A 24,184-nucleotide genomic window follows, 5' to 3' on the forward strand; every position below is an offset into this window, starting at 1 on the left:
CCTGGCTCTATTAACTCTGATTTGGCTTCTTTTTTCAGTGGTGTCATTTCTGATACATTTTCAATATTTTCCTGTGGAAAATAAGATACATAAGTTATGCACGTAACACACATTTACAAATACTGTCACCAACAAATGAGCATGATAATTTACTACTTCCAAGTATTACAGTTACTTTCAAAATTTTACTACTGTTTAAGAGAGATTTCTACCAGCAGAGGATTTCAAAACCAAAGGCTGCACTGAGAATGGTGTTATCATCCTTGCTCAAACCTAATGTCAGAGAAAGCATGAGACTGAGAACCAAATATAAAGTGAGAAGCATTTTCTAGCCATATCAGAAGATATCCTACCAGAGATGGAATTGGGACCATCTCGCACAAAATTTTTGAAGGAATCTGCCACAGACATAAACACTAAATTTTATTAATTGATTTTATGTATCCAATTACGTCTATCAAATCATTGAGGTTGTTTGAATCACATCCAAGTATTAAAACTGTCCTAAATCTTTTGCCATACAGTGAGAAATATTAATACTATGCTCTTAACATACATTTTGTTTAGACAGACAGATCAAAATCCCTTGAAACATGTTAATCACTTTCTATAATCTGGTTTTTGCCAAGCTTACAGGGGATAAACACTGCATTGAGACAGTTCTGTTCATCCAAGTGTAAAAATAAAAAACGTACATGAAAGAAGCAGGCTTATCACAGTCATAGACCAGGGAAAGATGTGTTGCAGGTCAAACATAAAGCAACTACAAATGAAATGTTTTACTACTACAAGGATGTTATGCAGTGTTCTGTGAAGAACTGTGGGGATGAGAACACCATCAGTGTTGGAGTGTACATCTGCCGTTACAGAAGCTCTTTCATGATCTACGAAGGTCATCCAATAAATAAGTTTCCTTATTTTTTCTCTGCATACCACATGTTTTAGAAAAAAGTTGGTACTGTAGGAACTTCCACTGGCGTATGGCTGGGGTAAGGTGATCTTCAACCGCACGTGCTTGCTCTGTGTTCACCAGTACGGCGCTACCTGCCATGGAGCTACCACTTGAAAGCGTTTCCACTTGTGAACTCTGTCCTGTTATTCGCTTTTCCACGGCAAAAATGAAATGGCTACCAATATTCATTGCCATTTGGTGTGAGTTTATAGTGAAAGATGCATGCTGGCATTCATGGTTCCTGGAATGGCAGCAAGATGTACATGATGACAGCGCAGCGCCAGGCCCATTACAGCCACTGTTGGTCAGAATGTGGTGGACAAAGATTAATGCGTCAGCACTGATGAGATAATGAATCTACTGCCTCCCGGCACGGAACCTGGGCAGTCCTTTATTGCAATGATATTGTTGAATGTCTTGCAGTATTGAAAAGTCTGTGCAAGATGGGTCCCAAGTTTTCTTACTGATGCTCACAAGCAATAACAGAACGAGGTAGCCTGAGCTTTCCTGCAAATGCTTCAAAGGGAGATCAAATGTTTTCCCGCATTGTTACTGGAGATGAAAGCAGGGTGCATTATTCAACTCTAAAAACAAAACCACAAAGCATGCTATGGAAAAAACTTGGCGAACATGCTCATAAAAAAGAGCCAAGACCTCAGACTCTTTTTTTCAATTTACTTTACATCGCACCGACACAAATAGGTCTTATGTTGACAATTGGAGAGGAAGAGCCTAGGAGTGGGAAGGAAGCAGCTGTGGCGTTAATTAAGGTACATCTCCAATACTTACCTGGTATGAAAATGGGAAACCACGGAAAACCATCTTCAGGGCTGCCGACAGTGGGGTTCGAACGCACTATCTCCCATATGCAAGCTCACAGCTGCGCGGCCTTAATCGCATGGCCAACTTGCCCGGTTAGACCTCAGCCTCTGTAGGCATAGTTTTGGCTACTGCCTTTTGGGACTGTAATGATGTTGTATTGGTTGACTGACTGCCCCAATGCACTGTGTTTACACATGAGAGGTCCTGCACGGTCCTCACGAAGCTCAGAGTTGAAATCCAACGAAAACGTTCTTGTCTTGTCTCAGAAAATATTGCCCATTCAGCTCAAAGGACGCAGGATTTGCTGCTGAACTTCAAAAGGGACCCTTTTCCCCATCCACCTTATTCTGCGGAACTTGCCCCGAGTGATTTCCATCTCTATCCACAACTCAAGTTGCACCTTGGAGGTAAGCGGTTTGCAACTGATGAAGAGGTGGAAGAGGAAGTGCACCGCTGTCTACAGAGATGGGACCCGACCCGGTATGATGAAGGTATCAAGAAACTGCTGCCAAGATAACAAAATGTTTGGACTGAAATAGTGACTATGTGGAAAAGTAGTGTACGAGTTGTAGAATGAAAATTAAATATTTCTCAAAGGTAAATAAAACCAAGCACCATGGGGCAACAGCCCCTGTAGGGCCATGGCTTACCAAGTGACCACTGCTCAGCCCAAAGGCCTACAGATTACGAGGTGTCATGTGGTGAGCACGAACAATCCTCTCCGTCGTTATTCTAGACTTCCTAGACCAGGGCCACCATCTCACTGTCAGATAGCTCCTCAATTTTAATCACATAGGCTGAGTAGACCTCCAACCAGCCCTCAGATGCAGGTAAAAATCCCTGACCTGGCCAGGAATTGAACCCGGGGCCTCTGGGCAAGAGGCAGGCATGCTACCCCCACACTGCAGGGCCAGCACAAGTGTAAATAGCCTGCTTGTATTTTTTGTAACATAGGGAAACCTATTTATCGAATGGCCCTCGTACTACGAGACCTTTAAATTTTTCACTTGGATTCATGAAACATTTTGACACTACAGGGGTGCAGGAGGGACTGTGATCTAAAGCTTACATTCTATTACAAGTTAGTTTACTAGTAAAAGCGAATTAAAGTATAAAATTCCAGAATATACTCACTTATCCCATTTAATACAGAAGAAATCGAACAGTAGCTGAACTAAGGAAAGGAAGATAAAATGACGCACAAAATGGAGAGTTTGTTAAAGATGAAGCCATACTTTCCATTGTATACAATCAGCCATTTCAATCATTAAAATGATGTGGCCTCTTTAAGTCGTGGGTATAGGTAGGCCTTCAACAGTCTTCTCCAAGTAGAACGGTCTTGGGCAGATCTCATCCAAGTGGTACCAGCGATTTTCTTGATATCTTTGTCCCATCTGTCCGGTGGTCTTCCTCTAGGCCTTCGATGTTCCCTCGGACTCCACTCCAGCACTAGTTTTGTCCATCTATCATCATTTCTTCGTGCAACATGGCCAGCCCACTGCCATTTTAAGGAGCGTACTCTCTCTAAGATGTCTTTAACCTTTGTAACAGACCGGATGTCATCAGCTCTTTTCCTATCTTTCTTTGTATAGCCTAGCATTGACCTTTCCATGGCTCTCTGCGCGGTCCGAAGTTTCCCTTTTGTGAATTCATTCAGAGTCCAAGTCTCACAGCCATAAGTCAGCACAGGAAGGATGCATTGGTCAAATACTGTTTTCTTCAGATTTGCTGGCATTTTTGATCTTAATACTGAAGAATTCCTTCCAAATGCTTGCCATCCGAGCTTGATGCGCCTATAGATTTCTGGTCTTATATCACCTGTCATATTTATAATCTGGCCAAGGTAGATGTAATCACTGACCTCTTCTAATGGCATGTTCTTAATATTCACATTTCCAGCTTGAACCCATTCGTTGGACATAACTTTTGTTTTGGAAAGGTTTATGCTTAGACCAATCAACTGACATTCTAATGCAAGATCTGTAATTAAGGTCTGGAGCTCTTCGAAGTCGTTTGCCAGTAAAGCAATATCATCTGCAAATCTCAAGTTATTTAGTCTTTTCCCATTAATTCTAATTCCCTTTTCTTCCCAGCTCAGCTTAGACATAGCCATCTCTAGGACCGCTGAGAATAGTTTCGGGGAGATGGGATCACCTTGTTTGACACCTCTGTTGATGGGGAATTCTGGGGTTGATTTACCGATATTAACGAAAGCTGAAGAAGTCTCATAGATATTGTTGAGCACTTGGATGTAAGCTGCTTCCACTCCTTGCTCATGTAAAGCTTGCATGACAGCTGTATGGCTGACAGAGTCAAATGCCTTTTCAAAATCAACAAAGGCAATGCAGAGAGGCAAATGATATTCATTTGCTCTGCTTATCACTTCTCTTACAGTCAGTATGTGGTCTATTGTGCTAAAATTACTACGGAAACCTGCTTGTTCAATAGGTTGGGCTGAGTCAAGGATGAAACTGATTCGATTTAACAAGATCTTTGTAAAAAGTTTATACAAAATAGAGAGCAAGCTGATAGGACGATAATTTTTGATACTGTGAATATTTCCTTTCTTATGTATCAGTATGATCTTTGCTTTGTTCCATGATGTTGGAATTGAAGCCGAGTGCACACAGGAAGTGAATATTTTTGCCAAGTGATTTATTGTCTCCTCCCCTGTGAGTTTCAGGATGTCCACACAAAGCTCATCATCACCCGGCGCAGTTCCCTTTTTCATACTATCTAAAGCACACTTGACTTCCGAAGGGAGAATATCTGGAACATTAGATATATCATTTACTTTAGGTCCATTCAGGGCTTCCTTTGGTTTGCTATACAGATTGCAATAAAAGTCTCTGATGAATTTCAAAACTTCCTCCTTTTCAGTAATTCGACCATCATTTCCATCTAGAGCAATTAGCTGCTTTTTACCGATTATGAGTTTTCGTTTGGCTGTCCTGAAACTCGTCTTGCTCTCTAAGCTTGTTCTTAAAGTGTCTTCCCTGAATTTCTGTAAGTCAGTTTTCATTTCTCTTCGTACTGCCTTACATATTTCAGAATATTCTATCATGTCACGATCAGTCTGAATTTTCTTTTCTCTCCTTCGCTTTAGCAGGGTTTTAGTTTTGTCACTGAATTTCTTTGGTTGGTCACTTTCCTTACATATGCCCCCGATTTCTTGAGCACACGAAACAATCATTTCTGCTAGATCTTCAGCCTTAGTTACATGGTACTTACTTTGAAGAGCTGCCCGGAATGATTCCGAATTGTTTTCTAGGTTTTTGAGATTGATTCTGTTGCTCTTTCTTCTTATGAGTTTGTTCCTTTCATATCTTACATTAAGTTCAACTCTTGCTCTCACAAGACGGTGATCACTCCCAGTGCTGAATCGGTTTAACACTGATACGTCTTTTACAATATGCGGTCTATTCGACAGAATAAAGTCAATCTCATTTTTTACACTGAAGTTAGGGCTCCTCCACGTCCATTTTCGTTCAGGATGTTTCTTAAAGAATGTATTCATGATGGACATATTGGTGTATTCAGCAAACTGGACTAATCTCTCACCTCTATCATTTCGGTCATCAATTCCATATTTACCCACCACAGTGTCACCTTGTTTCTTGGTACCGACTTTTGCATTAAAGTCTCCAATAACCATCTGGAAGTGGCAATCACTTCCCTTTTTGCAGGTGTTATCAAGGCTTTCATAAAAGGACTCAATTTCTTCGTCTGGATGGCTTGAAGTGGGAGCATACACCTGAACGATCTGCAATTTGTATTTATTCGACAACTTAAGGACCATTCGAGCTACTCTGCTGGAAGATCCTTCTAAAATTGATACTCTATCAGCAATGTTCTTGTTAATTAAAAAGCCAACTCCATTGAATTTCCCTTCCGGATCACCACAAAAATAGAACAAGTTGCCAGATTTCAAACGGAAACAGTCTTCCCCTTTACGGCGCACTTCGCTTAAACCAACAATACTCCAGTTGATTTTTGTAAGTTCTTTCTCGATCTCTTCTAGTCTGTCATTGCCTAATAGAGAACGACAGTTGTATGTACAGATCTGGAATATCTGTGAATTCTTTCCAACATTTCTTAATGCTTCGGACATCAAAGTTGCACCCACCCGGAGATCCGACTGTGGGGCTAATTTACCTCCGGAAGATTTAACGTTAATGCCACTCATCATGATTGACTTAAAGGGTATGAAGCATAATCACCACGCCTGCTTCAATGACGGATTGGTGATCCTCCCGCACTGATCGGCTCGCCGACCCAGTTTCCCGCTGGGGTTGGATACCCAAACTTCCACTGGGTTGCTCGGCTTAACAGGGGCACCTCTTGTAGGTTACGTGCTTGGAGTTGAAGTGAGAGAGGCTAGAGAACTCAAACTTGCCGAGTTCTTATATTATTGTTGCTAGATGGGCAGCAACGACGCATCTCACTTCCATTACACCCCCACTTAGTTAAATGTAACAAATGTAACAAAAAACTTTCTAGTTTGTCAAACATACAATTTTAACATAAATTATTACACTATAAATATACCCGTAAAAAATGAACACTCTATTATACAAAGAATGACATGTTTCATTCTACAAGAACATCCTCAGACTCTATGAAATCACACAAAATATGCATATATGTACAGCATTGTTTACGTTGTATAAACTTGTCAATGATAGAGAGTTCAGTGATAATACGAGCCAGTACTGACAAATAAGAAATTTACAAGTATTAATATATCGAGAAAACTCCTGAACTTATCTAGACTGCCAATGCCAACTTTGTTGTCACCAAATACTATTTCAGGACTGTGGTCATGGAGAGGTAAATGGAAAGTTTTGAGTATAGCACAAACCTTACGGAGAGGGGAAGGGAAGCATGAGAGGGGAGTGCCGAACATTGTGGATCCCTCCTACTGGATGTTAAAATCTAGTACACTGTACCATGGAGAGGAGAGGGGGAAGTAGGTTGGAACGAGTGGAGCACTGTGGAATACTCTTTCCACACTGGAGAGGGGAGAGAAGGTTATTAACCTACTTCATGTTATAATGTACTTTTATGTAAGATGGATGAATGCAACTGAATGATTTTAGATGAATAATGTATGGAATTGAAATAGAGAATATGTATAGGATATTATTGTGATAAATGCCAATTTAATGAGTAAGTATGGTCCAGATATTATGTGAGTAGAGCGATGTGCGGGGAATTTATTAAGTGTGTATGGTCATTTAAGTTGGTTACGTTAGCACTTTTTGCGATGTAGATCTCGATTGCTTCCCTCATATTCGAAGATTTGATTTCATTTTCAATGTGTCAAATTTTTAGATCTGTGTTGATGTCTGTGAAATAGTGTGAACTGTCGTATATGTGCTCCCCAAAGGCTGAATGCTGATTATATCTGATCGTTTATTGTGTTCTTTGAATCTTGTGTGGAAATTTTGTTTTGTCTGACCTATATAGGTGGCATAGCAGTTAAGTTCTTGGCACTTGAGTTCATAGACTCGTGACTTTGAGAAAGGGTCTTTTTTGTTTAGGTGCACTTGTTGATGTGTCTCTGCAGTGTGTTGTTCATCCTAAAGGTTAATTAAAACCCTGTTTCCTAAAGATATAACCTACTTTTTATGTGTTATTATTAATGTAGAACCAAGTGTGGTGGTTTTCCAGGGACTTTTCTTTTCTTTGTTTAATATTTTATCTACTGTGCCTGGAGGGTGGTTGTCTTCTTTTATGATTTGTTTAACAATTTGTGCCTCTTCATTGAACTCCATTGTGCTCATTGGTATGGAAACAGCTCTGTGTATCATTGTATTCATTCCAGTTATTTTTAGTGTGTGCATGGTTAGACTCGTCAATAGCATGCAACACCTGAGTGGGCTTTCTGTACACTTTGTAAGACAGGTTTCCATTATTCCTGCTGATTGTGGTGTTATTTTCTTATTAGATTCTTGCTCCATTGTGAAGCTGGTGGAATTTTGTAAATAATTTAGTGTGTTTAATAACTGGTGTGCATTAGTGAAGTCATTATCATATGCACATGATGTCGCCTACATACCTGCTCCAGTATAATATTCCTTTTGAATGCTGATACGTTCAGAAGATGTTTTCAAAGTTATTCAAAAAATGTTTGCTATTATACCTTATAATGGTGAGCCCATGGCTAACCCTTCTTTGTGGCAATAAATCTTGTCAGTGAATGCAAAGCAATTTTGGTGTAGCATTGTTCTAATGAGGCTAATTATTTCTTTGGTTTCCTGCAGTGAAGTATTTTCTTTATGAAGATTTTCGATAATTTTAATGGATTCATCTATTGTTACGTTGGTGTACATGTTAGTGATGTCAAAGGGTATCTTTAACCATTTACCACCCACATTTTTGCTCCGCTTATCCCCAGGTTTCAACCTATTAATTAGGAAACATTCAAGCAAAGCACACCATTTCATTTTCAATAATATTAGAAAACATGCAATCATTTACAACATTTAATATACCATCATGTCCTTTTCTCTATTCGTTGAGTCATAAGTTTGTCGGTTCAAACCCCCACCCGTGCTGGAGATACTCAACACTGAGGTAGGCTGTATTTGTCATATTCTCATGTTGTCTAAATCCCCCTAAGCCAATAAAGATGAGATTCTGGAAGTGTAATGGTGACCTTGTATATCAACTTTCATTTCCTCTAGCAAGTGTCTTCCCGTTCTGTTTCTATTTTACTGAAATCCGCCTGTTTGATTGCTGCATTGATATATACGCAATCGGTAATGTCACTGAATAGATTGTCTCCGCCTAACATATGTAAAAATATAACCTATTTCTCATAATACTCTTTTGAAATTATTGATAGGTTCAACATAATCCATATAATCATTGAGTAATGAAGCAAAATGTTTGTGTTACCTGAATTGCAGCCGCATCATCATCAGGTCCGATATCTAGATATCCGTTTTCACTTATATCACAGTTATCAGTAAAATTATCTTTGTTGATATGTTATTTACTCACTAAAAATTTACCTCCACCCCTGCTCAACAATTTTGTGTCATTTCTTATGCCGTTATTCAGCTCAGTCTCAATATCCGCAGTATTCAATCCCGTCATGTTTACGAACTAAACAGCTGACCAGCACTCGCGGAATTTCAAGTCGGTTGCCTAGACAACTTCAAGACAAATTCTCACTCTTCGTTTATTTCCTAAGCCTTGTATATTGTACTGCATGTTCATCAAAGCCTAATAAACAATTCATTACCAAAAAATACAAAACTATTGCATAGATTGCACACGTATGCAGATAATGCAGCTGGGTGTTTGCGGGCAATATGGACCGTAAGGCAAAGTGAACAGTCGGGTGCTTTCGGGCGGGAAGGGGTTGATTAGTTCTAGGCTGGTTTTAATTTATCTGTCTTCTTTAAGTGAGATTTTCTCTTTTATGATTTTTTCAGTTGTTAGCTTAAATTGTAAATTGGCATATCATAATTTACTATTGGTATAATGGGACATGAGCTTTTGTGTATTTTGGGGATGGCTCTTACTGTGGGGAGTTGAGGATTTTTTGATAGTGAGGCTTTCCTTTTCTTGTTCTGTGAGAATAAAGTCTGTTTGCTGGATAGCTTGTTTTATTTTGTTTTGAAATATATTTGTAGGGTCACATTGTAGTTCTTGAATTCCGTTGTTGTTGATGACAGCTATTGTTTTTTTTCTATATACCCAAGAATAGAACATAACAAGAAGTGTCAAGAGTATAGATCTTGAATAGCAGTGCACTCGCATCTCAGATATGTTCAGACACCGTTCTCTTCTGTAGTGTCTATAATTTAGAACTCAACCAGCAAACATTTATTCAGAGAACAGTGTGCATAAGCAGCAGAATTTCACCTTTAAGCAACTCCTGGACAATATCACATCTATAAATTAGCAGTTCACAGTGTTGGGAGTAGATTTTTGCTGCCGAGTCACAATTATTCATTGAAGATCCCTCTTCCAACTCTCAAGGTTTTCAAAGACTCTGAGGTGCAAGAATGATGTGCAGGAATTCACTTTTATGCCAGTATAACTACAGACGTGTGCTGGGATATTCAGCTTCATCAAATACCTCTAGAATGGACCCAAATTACACTCCCCAACATGAAAGTAGAATGTTATCACATCACTATGTAAGCTATCAGATGAAGAGAGACTGAACTGTAAGCCACACATTCAGAAGATTACAATGGACTGTGTTTACAGTAGCAACAGACAGAGCAAGGAAAGATGATGACAATAAGTCGCTTCTTCTCCAAAATTATTTCACAGCTTCTCCGCCAAGGCAGAGTTTTACTATGAGATCACCCAACATTAGTAACATTGTAAAGAAGTTTAAATGATGAAAATCTTATCTGGAATTTCTTTTGGAGGAAAAGTATGTTCACTATGAGATGCAAAGTCCTACTGGCCATAACCGAATTAAATCCAGCACCCACAATTGTCCTTCAGTTCAGCAGCTACTAGCACTAAAATTGGATAATGTATGATAGGAGATGATGTCAATCCCACAACGATACCATTATCAAACCATGGAGAATAAAAACATAACCATACAACCTACAGAAATCCATTACAATAAACGCCAGAGGTAAGCAATAAATAATAAACAGTCATTTGATGGGTACTTAGCTCATGAATTGTCCTGATGCCTCGATCTTGAAACGCTGCCTGTCACAACTTCATTGGTAGCTGGACCTAACCAAGGTTCCTTCACTATCAAGTCCACAACTTTAATTCAGCTTTTTGTCACTATCAAACATAGCATGCACTGCCATCTCCCTAGTAAATGCTAGAGGCCAATTGTCCACTTGGCGACCATAATCTGGGGGCATGTGCCACCAGAACCCCTTTCCTTGCCCCATGAACAAAGTTTCTGTCACTAGTTGGACCTATAGATGTATATAAATACTGTTGTTTGTACTTCCTAAGAGTTGGCTGCCTTGCGTAGCACATTATCACATACTCCCAGACAAAGAAACAAAAGAGAGACATACTTTTCCTAGATGCCCATGTAGCAAATGGCGACTGCTGGGGTTAATATTGGGGAAGCACATAGTAAATTATGCCCCTGCCAAACTTATTCAGCTACTAAGCGTTAAATTCTGACCTCTATAAAGTTATTTGCCATGAGACTCACAAGTGATGCATTTGTTGTTCTTTCAAGCCAGGCTGGTTCCTCTTTGATTTTTACTTGCAGGTCCATTTCACACTGCAACTGAAGTAGTTAGAAGGTACTGGGGTTATTGATTACTTCCAATGATTTTACACTAAAACATAGGCCAGAGAAATATATTACCTTATTGCTGTCATTGCTACTTAGGTTATCTGTCAACAGACTAAGCATTATGCTTGAAATTTTACACGCCGTCAATATTATGAACATACCAAAAAGACTCAAAGTTTTACATGACTGTTAATATTGTGATCATACCTATTGGACCTCAAGTTTTCTATGACTGATACTATGAAGAAGAATCTCCATAACAACACTGATAACCATAACAAGAATTCTACATATGATATCCTAAACGGAAACTTCTCAAAATTTCGAACCCTACTACCATATGTCGCAGCCTACAATGTAAAGAACAACTCAACATTCACAGCGTCACTATTAAATTGCAAACATAGGTAAATAACACAGCAAAACAATAATTAAAATTATGCACTACATATTGTAATTTCTTTCTGAAACTAATATCCGCGATTCTTTACCTGCGTAGCCCTTCAGAAATATTCTTCACTCCAAAAAATTTTGATAGGTAAGGTAAGTTACGTTATATTGCTACAACACACGAGGAACAGATTTGCTGGCACTTGTGACACAAAGGCCAGGAGTTTTCAAAAAGAATGCCAGTTATATGCGTATACAGTTTTAATGCTTAAGTAGAAATAAAATTTAAGAAAATTAAAAATATTAAATGTTAAAAATATGTAGAATGCTGAAACTGAGAAAGATTAGTATCAACTTCTTACTGTTCCCAATTGAGATGTATAATTTTCGCAAAAGTAAATTATAGAACTTGAACCTTACCGACAATAGAGATTGTGGACACAGTGTAAATGATAGAAATCACAATTTCTCAATCAAGAAAATCTGTAGCACAATAAATTAACGGAATAGGCTGTACAAATGGCTAATACGCGTCTTATGTAACACATACCTCACACCTAGAGACAAAACCTGATATTTTAATTCAGTGTAATCACTTAAAACAAACACTTAAAGAACGGATTTGATTTGTATCAGTCAGTAGAACGGGCTGAATTTAGGAAAGGATGAATTACCAGTGAGAACTCCAGAGTACACGACACTTCTTGAAAACAGCACTGGGTGCAATGTCCCGTATTATTTGTAACTATCAACTATCAATACAGTCCTGTTCTAGTGGGCTTTACACGTGGTCAAAGAGAATGAGTAAGAGATGACTCTCAACGTTATTTTTCACTTCTGTACGCAACGGCTGCGCAAAGATCGCCAGGAATTGCACACCAGCGCATCTAGTGTAAACAGGGCTGAACTAAAATTACCGGACGGGTGATTTAAATCGTTTAGCGCGCGGAGGGTCCCCAGGTTCTCGTCCCCCCTCCACTCTTAAATATTATATTAAATATATTTTTATTTTTTATTTCTCATATATTTTTCTTTCATTTCCTTTTCTTTCCTTCTTTCTGTTACCTTTTTCTGAAATACTGCATTCTGAACAACAATACACCTGGAGGTTGGCCTGTGCTTTATTATTATTATTAATAATTTTTTTGCTGGAGAAAAGAAGCTTACCACTTGTGCTGCTTATTATAATTATTTCAATTATGGAGCTATATTTTATTTTTTACTAATTCACAAAGCCTTCAAGGATCGGAGTGACTGGCCTTGCCTGTGCTGCTTTTGTTTGTTTCTGCTGAGGAAAAAGGAAGCTCACTCACAAAGGGAAGAAGGAAGTGACCTGAAGGTGAGTGGGATTGGCAATACTTATCTCAGATTAAGACTTATGACAGAAATAGACACTAACATCCCCTCGTACATCAGTCCTCTTTAACACTACTTAAGCCAACTGTAACAGTCAATAGTATCAAGATATGCCACTTATGCAGGAAATAAAATATAAATACAATGCAAGAAAGAAAACCATGCACAGGAACCAAAATGGTGAAAGGAAACTCATATGCTAAGGAGGGAGTTTGTAGGATTCAAAGGTAAATTGAAATGAAACATGATCTTTTGATTTATGGAGCTATATTCTACCTACTATCCACAGTGTTACAGGTATAAAATTGTGTATAAATTTGAACAAAAGTTTTAGTGATCATAGTATATCATAATCTCATGACATTATATTCAGCAGTGTTAATCATCAATTAATATTCATCAGCCAGAAAACTATTCAATAGAACACAAATACAAGATCATTCATTTATGAAAGAAAGACTGGAACTGACAAGGTACAACATAATACCTTTCTCTCTTATTGCAGTTTAACGTTGCACTGACATTGCAAAAGTTTTCAGCAACACCATTAGTATTTTCCCAAGGAACTTACTATATGATACATCTTTCAGTCTGTCAAAAGAGGCACCTAGGGCCACACACTGAAAAATATTGAGATTTGTACTTCTTTTGCATCTACTAGAGGACGACAAATCTCTGGCAGAGTAGTGTTTGAAGAAACCAAGACATGATAGCACATACTCTGTTCCTACATACTGCACCAAAACACAACATATCATTCAATCAGTCATCTGCATTTAGATGATAAACAACGTCAAGCTACAAAATTGTATGCATCCCTTGTATTCATTAACCTACACTATTTACAATAAAAAATGTTCTATTTTATGTGACAGTAGGATATATCAAAATTTTTCTGCTAGATGGAAAAGGATGGAATCATGAATATATTTGAGGGCTTAAAAGACAAGAGAGAGCTTACAGATTCTGTGATTGCTCCCTCTTACAACATACAGGAGGTACAAATAATGCTTCCGTTCAGTCCATCCGCAGGAGAGGATTTCTAATAAATTTAGAGAAATATGTAGCGTCAGGATCTACATACAATAATATGGCAGCTGATCTAGCACAAAACATTCCCATGCCAAGTCACAACATAGCTCCACCTATTAAGAGCTATGTCCGAGGAATTGCTTGCTAATTTAGTACAGTATTATGAACAATATGCTGCTACTTCCACAACATTATGGTGTGCAAGGGACTTTGCTGTGACCTAGACGAAATGCCAGTTGAAGACAGTGGAAACTCACTTCAGACAATGCCATTTGTACCTACTGTATATCGAAGGCAGAAATCTATGTTGGTGGTTGCAGAGTAGGCTGATCTGTGGTCTGACAGCATGCACTCCAACCGGCCAACCAAGCAGAGGAGGGGTGGCTATGGTTCCACCGTGTTTCTACACCTCTGCATTTCGGACACAGAAACGGGCTGTTCCCCTACCACCGGCTGTCCTGAGAATGGTTTTTTCTTTCGCCTGCAGTAAGGCGATTGATGGGACAGTTCCTAGTATATGTCATGGCCACCAAACATCTTGCCCTCACCACCAATCTCCTTGCTTAAGATGATGATGCTTGTTGATTAAAAGGGCCTAAAATCTAGTTCATTGTTTTAAGAGAAAGTACAACTAGGCAACCATCCCCTATATATATTAGTAATCGGAGAGAAGAAATGGAAGGGGGCTGACACTAGGAAAAATGATGGTATCAGCTAAGGAGGACCAGGGCCATGGAGGAAAAATAAGACTCCCTAGACCTCCATACATAATACAATCGGGGGCAGAAAAGAACAGGTCGTGATCGAGGTAGATCAGATAGGATAGATGAAAGTGGGGAGCCTGGCACAAGTAAGTGGAAGCAGTGCCAAAATTCAATTAAGGGCTCCGTGGTCGCTTACCCAAGCTCCCAAGTGCAGAGCCCACATGGGACCCGTCATAGTCGTCTCTTACAGCAGGCAGAGGATGCTGTGGCTGTTATTCTACTGGCCCTACCCACAGGGGGACAACTATGATAAGGCTAGTTGCTTTACGTTGCACCGACACAGATAGGTCTAATGGCGATGATGGAACAGGTAAGGCCTAGGAATGGGAAGGAAGCAGCATGGCCTTATTTAAGGTACAGCCCCAGCATTTGCCTGGTGTGAAAATGGGAAACCACAGAAAACCATTTTCAGGGCTGCCGATAGTGGGGTTCGACCTACTATCTCCCGAATACTGGATACTGGCCGCACTTATGTTTCAAATTATCCGAAATTCATATGCCTTGGTGTGGTATGTTTTTATGTTCTGGCATCAGGAGATTAGTAAAACAAGAACAGTAAGGATGCTTACCTCAAATATCTTGTACATTTCCTTCAAACATGCAAACGAAGATAACAGATATGCGCATACAAATCAAAGTAAAGCAAAATGTCACAAACGTCAAAAAAGTGGTCGTCCCACGTGGTCCAAGTAGTCAAACTCAAATCGACCAATAGCAATCGGGAGATGTTTCTACCAATAAGAGTTGCCGTATTCGTCACGTGGGCTTAGGGTGAGTGACGTGATGTACAACAGCGCGCCCACGCGGGTGGAGGGCAGGAGTATTCAGTCTGAGCCGGCCCCCCGGAAGGGTAGGACCTATGCCGCTGTCAAACCCTTGCACGTGGTAGTGGTGGGGGTACGGTTCGGCAGTTCGGTTCACTGCCGTCTCAATCCTACATATATAGATTGAGACGGCGGTGGTTCGGTTATTGATGTTGGGGAGGAAGGGGCGTTAGCGTTGAAGGAGGGATTGGATATGGGTGGGGTATAGTAGCCATTACTGAATTAAAACAGCTCATTTGCGAGCTTTAATCTGAAAATGCAACCACCCGACAACATTATTGAGATCATTTTGCAGTTGCTCACAATCTTGTAACTTATTTATTACTCTGTACAGAATAACATCATCTGCGAAAAGCCTTATCTCTGATTCCACTTCTTTACACATATCATTGATATATATAAGAAAACATAAAGGTCCAATAACACTGCCTTGAGGAATTCCCCTCTTAATTTTTACAGGGCAGGATTAAACTTCACCTACTCTAATTTTCTGAGTTATATTTTCTAAAAACAGAGCCACCCATTCAGACACTCTTTTATCTAGTCCAATTGCACTCATTTTTGCCAGTAGTCTCCCATGATCTACCCTATCAAATGCCTTTGACAGGTTAGTCGCGATACAGACCAATTGACCTCCTGAATCCAGGATATCTGTTATATCTTCCTGGAATCCTACAAGTTGTGCTTCAGTGGAATAAACTTTGCAACAGAATGGCTTCTCTTCTGTTTGTGTCCGCATATGAACAGTTAGATCAGACTGCCTTTCTTTCTGAATGATTTGCCACAGACACAGCAGCTATTTGGCTTCTCGCATGTATGGGTCCGCATATGATTAGTCAGACTGCCTTTCCTTGTGTATTATTTGCCGCAGACATTGCAGCTGTAAGGTTTCTTGCCTGTATGGGTCCGCATATGTTCGGTTAGTTTGCCTCTTTATTTATGACTCGCCTGTATGTATCCGCATATGTTCGGTAAGTTTGCCTCTCTTTATGAATGATTTGCCACAGATATTGCACCTCTAAGGCTTCTTGCCTGTATGGGTCCGCATTTGACCGGTTAGAAAGCCTTTCCTTGTGAATGATTTCCCACAGACATTGCAGCTGAAAGACTCCTCGCCTGTACGGGTCGGCATATATTCGGTTAGTTTACCACTCTTTATGAATGATTTGCCAAAGACATTGCACTGTATGGCTTCTCGCCTGTACGGGGTCCGCATATGAACGGTCAGACTACCTTTCGTTGTGAATGATTTGCCTTTGCCACAGACGTTGCACCTGTAAGGCTTCTCGCCTGTATGGTTCCGCATATGATCGATCAGACCGCCTTTGGTTGTGAATGATAAGCCACAGACATTGCAACTGTACGGCTTCTCGCCTGTATGGGTCCGCATATGAACGGTCAGACTACCTTTCGTTGTGAATGATTTGCCTTTGCCGCAGACGTTACACCTGTAAGGCTTCTCGCCTGTATGGGTCCGCATATGATCGATCAGACTGCCTTTCGTTGTGAATGATTTGCTACAGATATTGCAGCTGTATGGCTTCTCGCCTGTATGGGTTCGCATATGTTCGGTTAGTTTACATCTCTGTATGAATGATTTGCCACAGACATTGCACCTGTTTGGCTTCTCGCCTGTATGGGTGCACATATGAACGGTCAGACCGCCTTTGGTTGTGAATGATATGCCACAGACATTGCATTTGTACGGCTTCGCCCTTGTATGGGTCCGCATATGAACGATTAGAATGCCTTTCTTCTATGAATGATTTGCCACAGACACTGCACCTGTATGGCTTCTCGCCTGTATGGGTCAGCATATGACCGGTCAGATTACCTTTCCATGTAAATGATTTGCCACAGACAAAGCAACTGTATGGCTTCTCGCCTGTATGGTTCCGCATATGTTCGGTTACTTTACCTCTCTGTATGAATGATTTGCCACAGACACTGCACCTGTATGGCTTCTCGCCTGTATGGGTCCGCGTTTGTTCGGTTAGTTTACTTCTCTTTATGAATGCTTTGCCACAGACATTGCAGCTGTATGGCTTCTCGCCTGTATGGGTAAGGATCTGAACGGTCAGAGTGCCTTTACTTGTGAATGATTTGCATTTGAGGGGTCGATCTTCCTTGTGTCTCTTCACATGTCGCAATAGGTCCAACTACCTAGCCAGGACTTCACTGCACACACTACACCTAAAACTAGATGATCCGCCGTCCGGAGGTTGATGATCTCTATAGCTCACCTCGGGTCTCGATCTACAGTGACAAATTAAAACCATGTGACCAATAGTTCAACAGCCAAATCCACTACAACTCTCACACAGGGGATTTGCTACTGGACATTCGAATCACTGATATCCAGTGCAGAGAGCTCGTTACTCATAAACATTACATTCCTGAGAGTAAACATCATCTGAGGTTAAATTTCAAAAGCTCTCACTTGTTACGAGAATATGTTGCGTCTTTTCTTAATCACGATATCAGGCGCAAGAAACTTGTCACGGTTTAGAAATGTACGAGTTAATTTTGAAGAAAGCATGAGAAGTGGTCCAGCCTAAAAGGGTAAATACTCGTACAAGCTCTTTAATGCAGCACATATAATTCTATCGAAATCCGTAGTCTGTTCTCCTACATAAAGAACGGCATATGCTTTGGAGTTTTGATCTTGTTGAAGCACTCTGCGCTTTGTCGCAGGCAAGTAATAATTTTTTGTAAAGGATCTTGTTAAAAAAATCGATATTAAAAAAGTTGAGAACGTTTGTCGACATTCAGCAAGATCTGTTGAAACATGACTAATCTTTTATGAATGTTATTTTGTCACACCAATATACATATTGTATTTGTGCATTGTTATCATATCACTATACCATTTTATTATGTCACTGTGTCGCTTTTCCTAAATATGTATCTTTGATGTGCAATCAAACATAGCCAACCTATATATAGGACGGTGGGTTTATACAAGGACGTTCATACTTACTACCATGTACTACATCAGTCTACGTCTTAATTCCTGTATTTAACACGGAAGCCACTAATCCTGACGAAATCCTGGAAAAGCTGAAATATAACAAGTATACAACGGCTCTCTCGCTAGCATTGATACTGTCTTTTCTCCTCAAGACACTGCTCTTATAGACATTATGAAGGCAACACAGAATATGGCTTTGGTGGTAGCGTTTTTTACAATGTTCTAATATCCTGATTTTGAATCCAAACGCAACCTATCATGCCCTTGAATATTCTTACACGTTTTACTTTAACAATACGGATAGAAGGAGCATGAAATTCAAGGCTTGAGCAAAAATTCGAGATGACAAGACGTTGAATTGCACCGTAGTGGATATTGCTGCTATGCAAAAGAAGGAATATTATTCTATTTATTTCAAAAGATCACGGGCAACGTGATTATTTTCAGTGGATTCATAACATAGTTGGATAGCATCCAATTCTGAGCCTGTCTCCCCACGACAGAGTAGTTCTACATATTCTACCGAAGAAGGGCGGGAAATGCAAATTTCTTGGTTAAAGGTGAGATCCGCTTACAACTGTCACATGGGAAAATCGATCACGCAGGCTAAAAAATATCGTAACATGAACTGGTACTTTCCAATTCATGCTGTATGAACTGAATTCACATGGCCCAGTCGAATGCATGACTGGCTCACAAGCAAAGTAATGGGAGGCTCGACCATACATTGTTACTGCACTCTTTGGAGAAAATAAGTGGACAAATGAAAGGGGGACATTGATTCCAGATATGACAGACTAAATCACTTGATCATCAAACAAGATATTGATGTTGACACCACTAGACAACAGGGGGCAGAAAATACGACACTGGATAGTATGTCATGCGTTCTGTGGCATATCACACCAAGCAAAGGTGCAAAAGACTGTAACCCTTCTTCTTTACGCGAATACGTGATTCCTGTGACAAGTAATTTATCAGGTTCACAATTAGTTTTCAGTAAAATAATGTTTCATTTTGCATTGATAAATATTCTACACGAACCAGCTATATTGCTGTAACACGTGGCGCTTCCCAGGTGACGGATACGGGTTCCCCGCTGGCCTGCCGATGACCAAGAGGGCGGAAGAGGAAAACTAAATTTCTGGAAGATAATGCAGAAAAGAGGGTAGCGTTTCTTCTCCAGAGGAGTGGCTGCAAAAGGCATCTGTTCTCCATGTCCGCAGCTGCGTTACTACCTTCCGTCATGAGCCCTTAAATGCTTCAAGACAAGACGGCCGTAAAATAATACCGTTACATCATTACAGAAATATGTCTCATGGTATCGGAGCCAAGGGTAGTGCAGCCCCTGGAAGGGACGCGCATTGCCAGTGCCCAGTCAGCATGAAAAGTATGCTAGGGTTACCGTCGCACGGGCTGTGACGGCTAACCATGCTAGTACCCCCATTTTGTATCCCATCATTGAATTATGCCTGGGTGAAGCAGCGAATAAGCCACTGCGCTTGAGAGAAGGCTTGTAGGCATCTGAGAGGTGCGGAAAATAAGATGGAATAGAGAAAAGTCATGTGAAAAGAGGTGTGGTTACTAACAAACAGTCCAGGGCGTTCATGGACATGGAGAAAAGAACGACGATGCCCAACAAATTCGCGATTATGCAGAAACTGATCATCGCAAACACACGGTTCAAAAAGAGTGATATTCATCTACTCTGTACTACAGTGGCTCCCATCCAATTCGCGTTGACTACATCCTTGTGAGGGGGTGAAATCTCGAAGATGTTCTAGAGATAACAGTTGCCCCTTATTAAATCCTTGCGATGCAACAACGACCAGTCATCTAAGCTGTGGATAAAGTCACCAGGAGCCCAATACTTCACAGGAAATACACAAATTGGGATCAAATGGTTGCCCCTGAAGAAGGAGACTAACGTCGTTGCAAAAGTTTCAGAGTCACAAATCACCATAGTTGAAGTGAGCCGGACTAAACTGAAAGACGCCTTTCGCTCTATTCCTGGAACAATTAAGTCAGGGCGACGACAACGAAGGATTAAACATGACATATGGCCAAGGAATGAAGATGTTTAATATGCAGTACGGTTGAAGAAGCAGCTGTACCACGAGTTTCTTGCTCGTTGGAATGCCTACAAGGCAGCCACTCGTAAAATGAAGGAGGTATTTGCCGCAACAAAATCAAACCGGTAGGCAGGTCTATATGTGAAACATGACATGCGCGAATTCGGGCGGAATTTTTAATGGCTAGTCCAATCGAGCCATCGCAAAACGTCAGAAGTCCAACGTTTTTACGGCATCAATGAGGAAACAGACGATTTGCTACTGGACAGGCGGGAAGCGCGAGTACACTGGTGAAACTATTTTGACAACATCTCAATCATGGAATTTCCGTATCTACCAATCCTAATCACCTCCTCTGTTGAAGGTCCTACGTAGGAAAATGACGTCACTAAAGTCCAGACTATGCTGAAGGAAATGAAACCAGGGGAAGCCAACTGTCCCGATTATCTTCCAGCAGAGTTTTGTTTCTCTCAATGGGGGGATGCAGCAGTGTGGCTAAAGCAAGCTTTTCAACCATATCATCCAATAACGTCAAAAAAAACAGACTAGCGACGGAGTATCAATTCAGAAATAAGGGAAGGAAGCCCTGCCGATTTTTCTAATCACGGCCCGAACATACTTCCGAGCCTCGCAATGAGAGACTTAGAACAAATCTTCGACAAAAGGATTAGCGATTTAGACAAACATACAACAAGCCAAGCTGGCTTTGTGTATAATTGTGGCGCACTAAGAGAAACCCATGCTGCCGGACTATTACTTGAGAAACACTGTGAAAAGAATAAGAGGCTTCATCACAAATTTCTGGACCCTTAGAAGCCCTTCCATCGGGTACTTCATGACCTAATCAGTCAGCCCTACAAGTACATGGCATTCCAGAGCACCTTGCTGAGAGGGTATAATTGCTCTACAAAGAACAAATGAGTTGTGTTCAAGCTGCCGCAGGAGCGTCTGATGACTTCCGCATAACTGTAGGAGTCCATCAAGGCCCCGGCTTATCACCACTGCAGCTCATTCTTGTGATGGACATAATTACCACAAACCTGCGCAGTCCAATACCATGGACACTTCTCTAAGCAAATGATATCATTTGGCTGAAGAGAATAAGCTAGACCTGCAGCATCAAACAGAAGACCGGAACAATCGACTAGCGCAATAAGCCCCGCGCCTCAACAAGAACAAGACAGAATACATTGCATTACATCGTCGAGAAGTTGGAACCATGCATGTTGACGTTGAAGATATAGCACGAGTAGAGGTATTTAAGTATATTGGCTCCACAATCTATGATTATGGCCGACTTCCTGATGAAGTCAACTTAAGGATATACAAAGCCTGACTGAAGTGGAGAATGACAACAGGCGCCCTTCCGAACTTTGGACGAAGGGTCATCTCTAAACTAAGTTCTACCGAACTGATATCTGTCCTATCGATATCCATCCTGTCGTTTTCTACGGCAACGAATACTGCCCAGCTCTAGAGGTAGAACGAAAACTAAGCATCATGGATACGAAGTTGCTTAGATGGAAGGCTGGCATAACTAGACGAGATCACATTTCAAATGACGTTATTAGAAAACGTTGTGGCATTGCACAGATCCAGAAGAAAATTGGGGAAAGGCGTGTGCACTAGTTTGGGCATGTGTTGCGTGTAGAGGACGATACATTGGGAAACTCAGACTATTACACAGAAAGTCGATGAAATGCAATGGATATTTTACACATCCTAACATTCAAATTAGTTTATTGTATGTTCAAATTTTCTACCCTAATGCCTATGTCCAATATATATAAAAACTTATTTTCACAAAATAGTGTTTGAATGGCTAAACGCTTCTGGATTTCGTGTTTATGTGACTCCTATAAACGCATTATAAAGAAAAATATATAACTCAACAAAATAAAAATTTCAGGATTAGCTGTATTAATTAGGAATGACAGTTCATATTTCCGGTGAAATTCTATGAGCACCACCAAGAGGGGAGTCCGTCAGTTCATTCCAGCATGAATGGAATTTTGCAATTCATATTTCTGCACACATCCATCATAGATAGCAGACGATCAGAATAATCAATTTGTTATTTTCACCCCAATCAAGTCTATAAATATGAAGACCCTGGAGGAGTGGCACAAAGTGGTCAGCTCAGGGCCATGTGACACTCAACGCCCTAAGCCCGGAAGGAAGCCACATAACTAAGTGGTTAGTTCAGGACCATGTGTCTCTACACAAACGGAAGTAAGCCTCATCACTATTTAGCTCAGGGCGATGTGTCTCTCCACAAATATAAGGTAATCTTATCACTAATTGGTAACCTCAGAAATACGTGTATTTCCACAAGTCAGCAATTAGGAAATTTTATGAATCTTAAAATCTTTTCTTATGTAATTCAATACCCAACTGGCATGGCAAATAGTTTAGACATTTTAAAGGAAGTCATTTAAGTTGCAGCATGATGTTTGTAGACTGCTGAAATGAGAGTGAGGAAACAATAGCGCCTGAGGTGAGCTATATAACAAAGTGGGAAGTAGCAGATCAGGTCCGGTCGACTGAATCCTTCAGAAGCATCTAAAATCTATGATGTAAAATGGACTAAGCTACGTAGACAATGGACTGTCCTCTGACATATATGCCAAGAAAAAAGAAGATACATAAAATGCATGTCGCTTTGCTGGTCTCTGCACAAAATATGTTTAGAAAGTAGAAAGCTAATTTAGACTCCATCAAAAATAGAAATATGATTTTGTGTGTGAAAAGGATTTATAAGCAACATTTTTACTGGTGGTCATAATTCAAGATTGTTCTCTAACGTAGCCTACTGTGCCCGTTACACATGAATGACAAAGAAACAGAGAGTGTGAGCTGGTACTTGGTAGTTCTGAGGACCGACATGAATATTTCTTGCCACTAGTTGTGAAAGTACAGTAGGAACATGTCAGTGCATCACATAAGAGCCGAGAAGACTCTAACCACTCACAAAATCAAATAAACCATTCAGAATTCATAGTTTCCATCACAAATCTGGTTTGAAGTCAAACCTTAGGCTATGACTAGCCATCGCATGACCTGCTGATACAAGGGCTTGGTTAAGAGCACCAATCCGAGACTATACAATTATTTCCCACGGATTATCAAAGATCACTTCACACAGTAACCAACAAAGGTGTGACAACAAAAAATTAATTAGCAATGTCACAACTATAGTTCATAAACACTACTGTTAAATGTTTTAAAACAGGACATACACTTGTGGTACTTTGTAAGGTCAGTGACAATAATTACAATTTTGAAAGAATATTATATCACTACGTTATTTACCTATTATTATTATTATTATTATTATTATTATTATTATTATTATTAGCATAGGGCAACAAGTTAGATACATATATACTACTATATAGTATTTACAAATATACACAGACAAGAAACATGTTTTATAGCAGAATGTCCAGTTGAGTGATCGACTGTATAGCTTCCTCTGTTGGTTCCAAAAAGTCACTCGGGCTACCTGTGTAGGAACGTCGTGTACATTCACTTACAATATGGAGATCATCTGCCGAGATGCACCAAAGTCGCACTCTGGTGATGAGATATATTTCCACTTATAAAGGGCATCCCTGCATCGTCCATGATTTGTTCTCACCCAATTCAGCGGTCCAAATCTTACGCGGAAGGTGACGTTCACCAGAAAAGATGTTGTGTAAGGAACTGTCTGTGGCAACTTTCCAGCGACTTCTCCATTCTTCTAAAGCGT

The sequence above is a fragment of the Anabrus simplex genome, chromosome X, assembly GCF_040414725.1.
Source record: "Anabrus simplex isolate iqAnaSimp1 chromosome X, ASM4041472v1, whole genome shotgun sequence".
Taxonomy (NCBI): domain Eukaryota; kingdom Metazoa; phylum Arthropoda; class Insecta; order Orthoptera; family Tettigoniidae; genus Anabrus; species Anabrus simplex.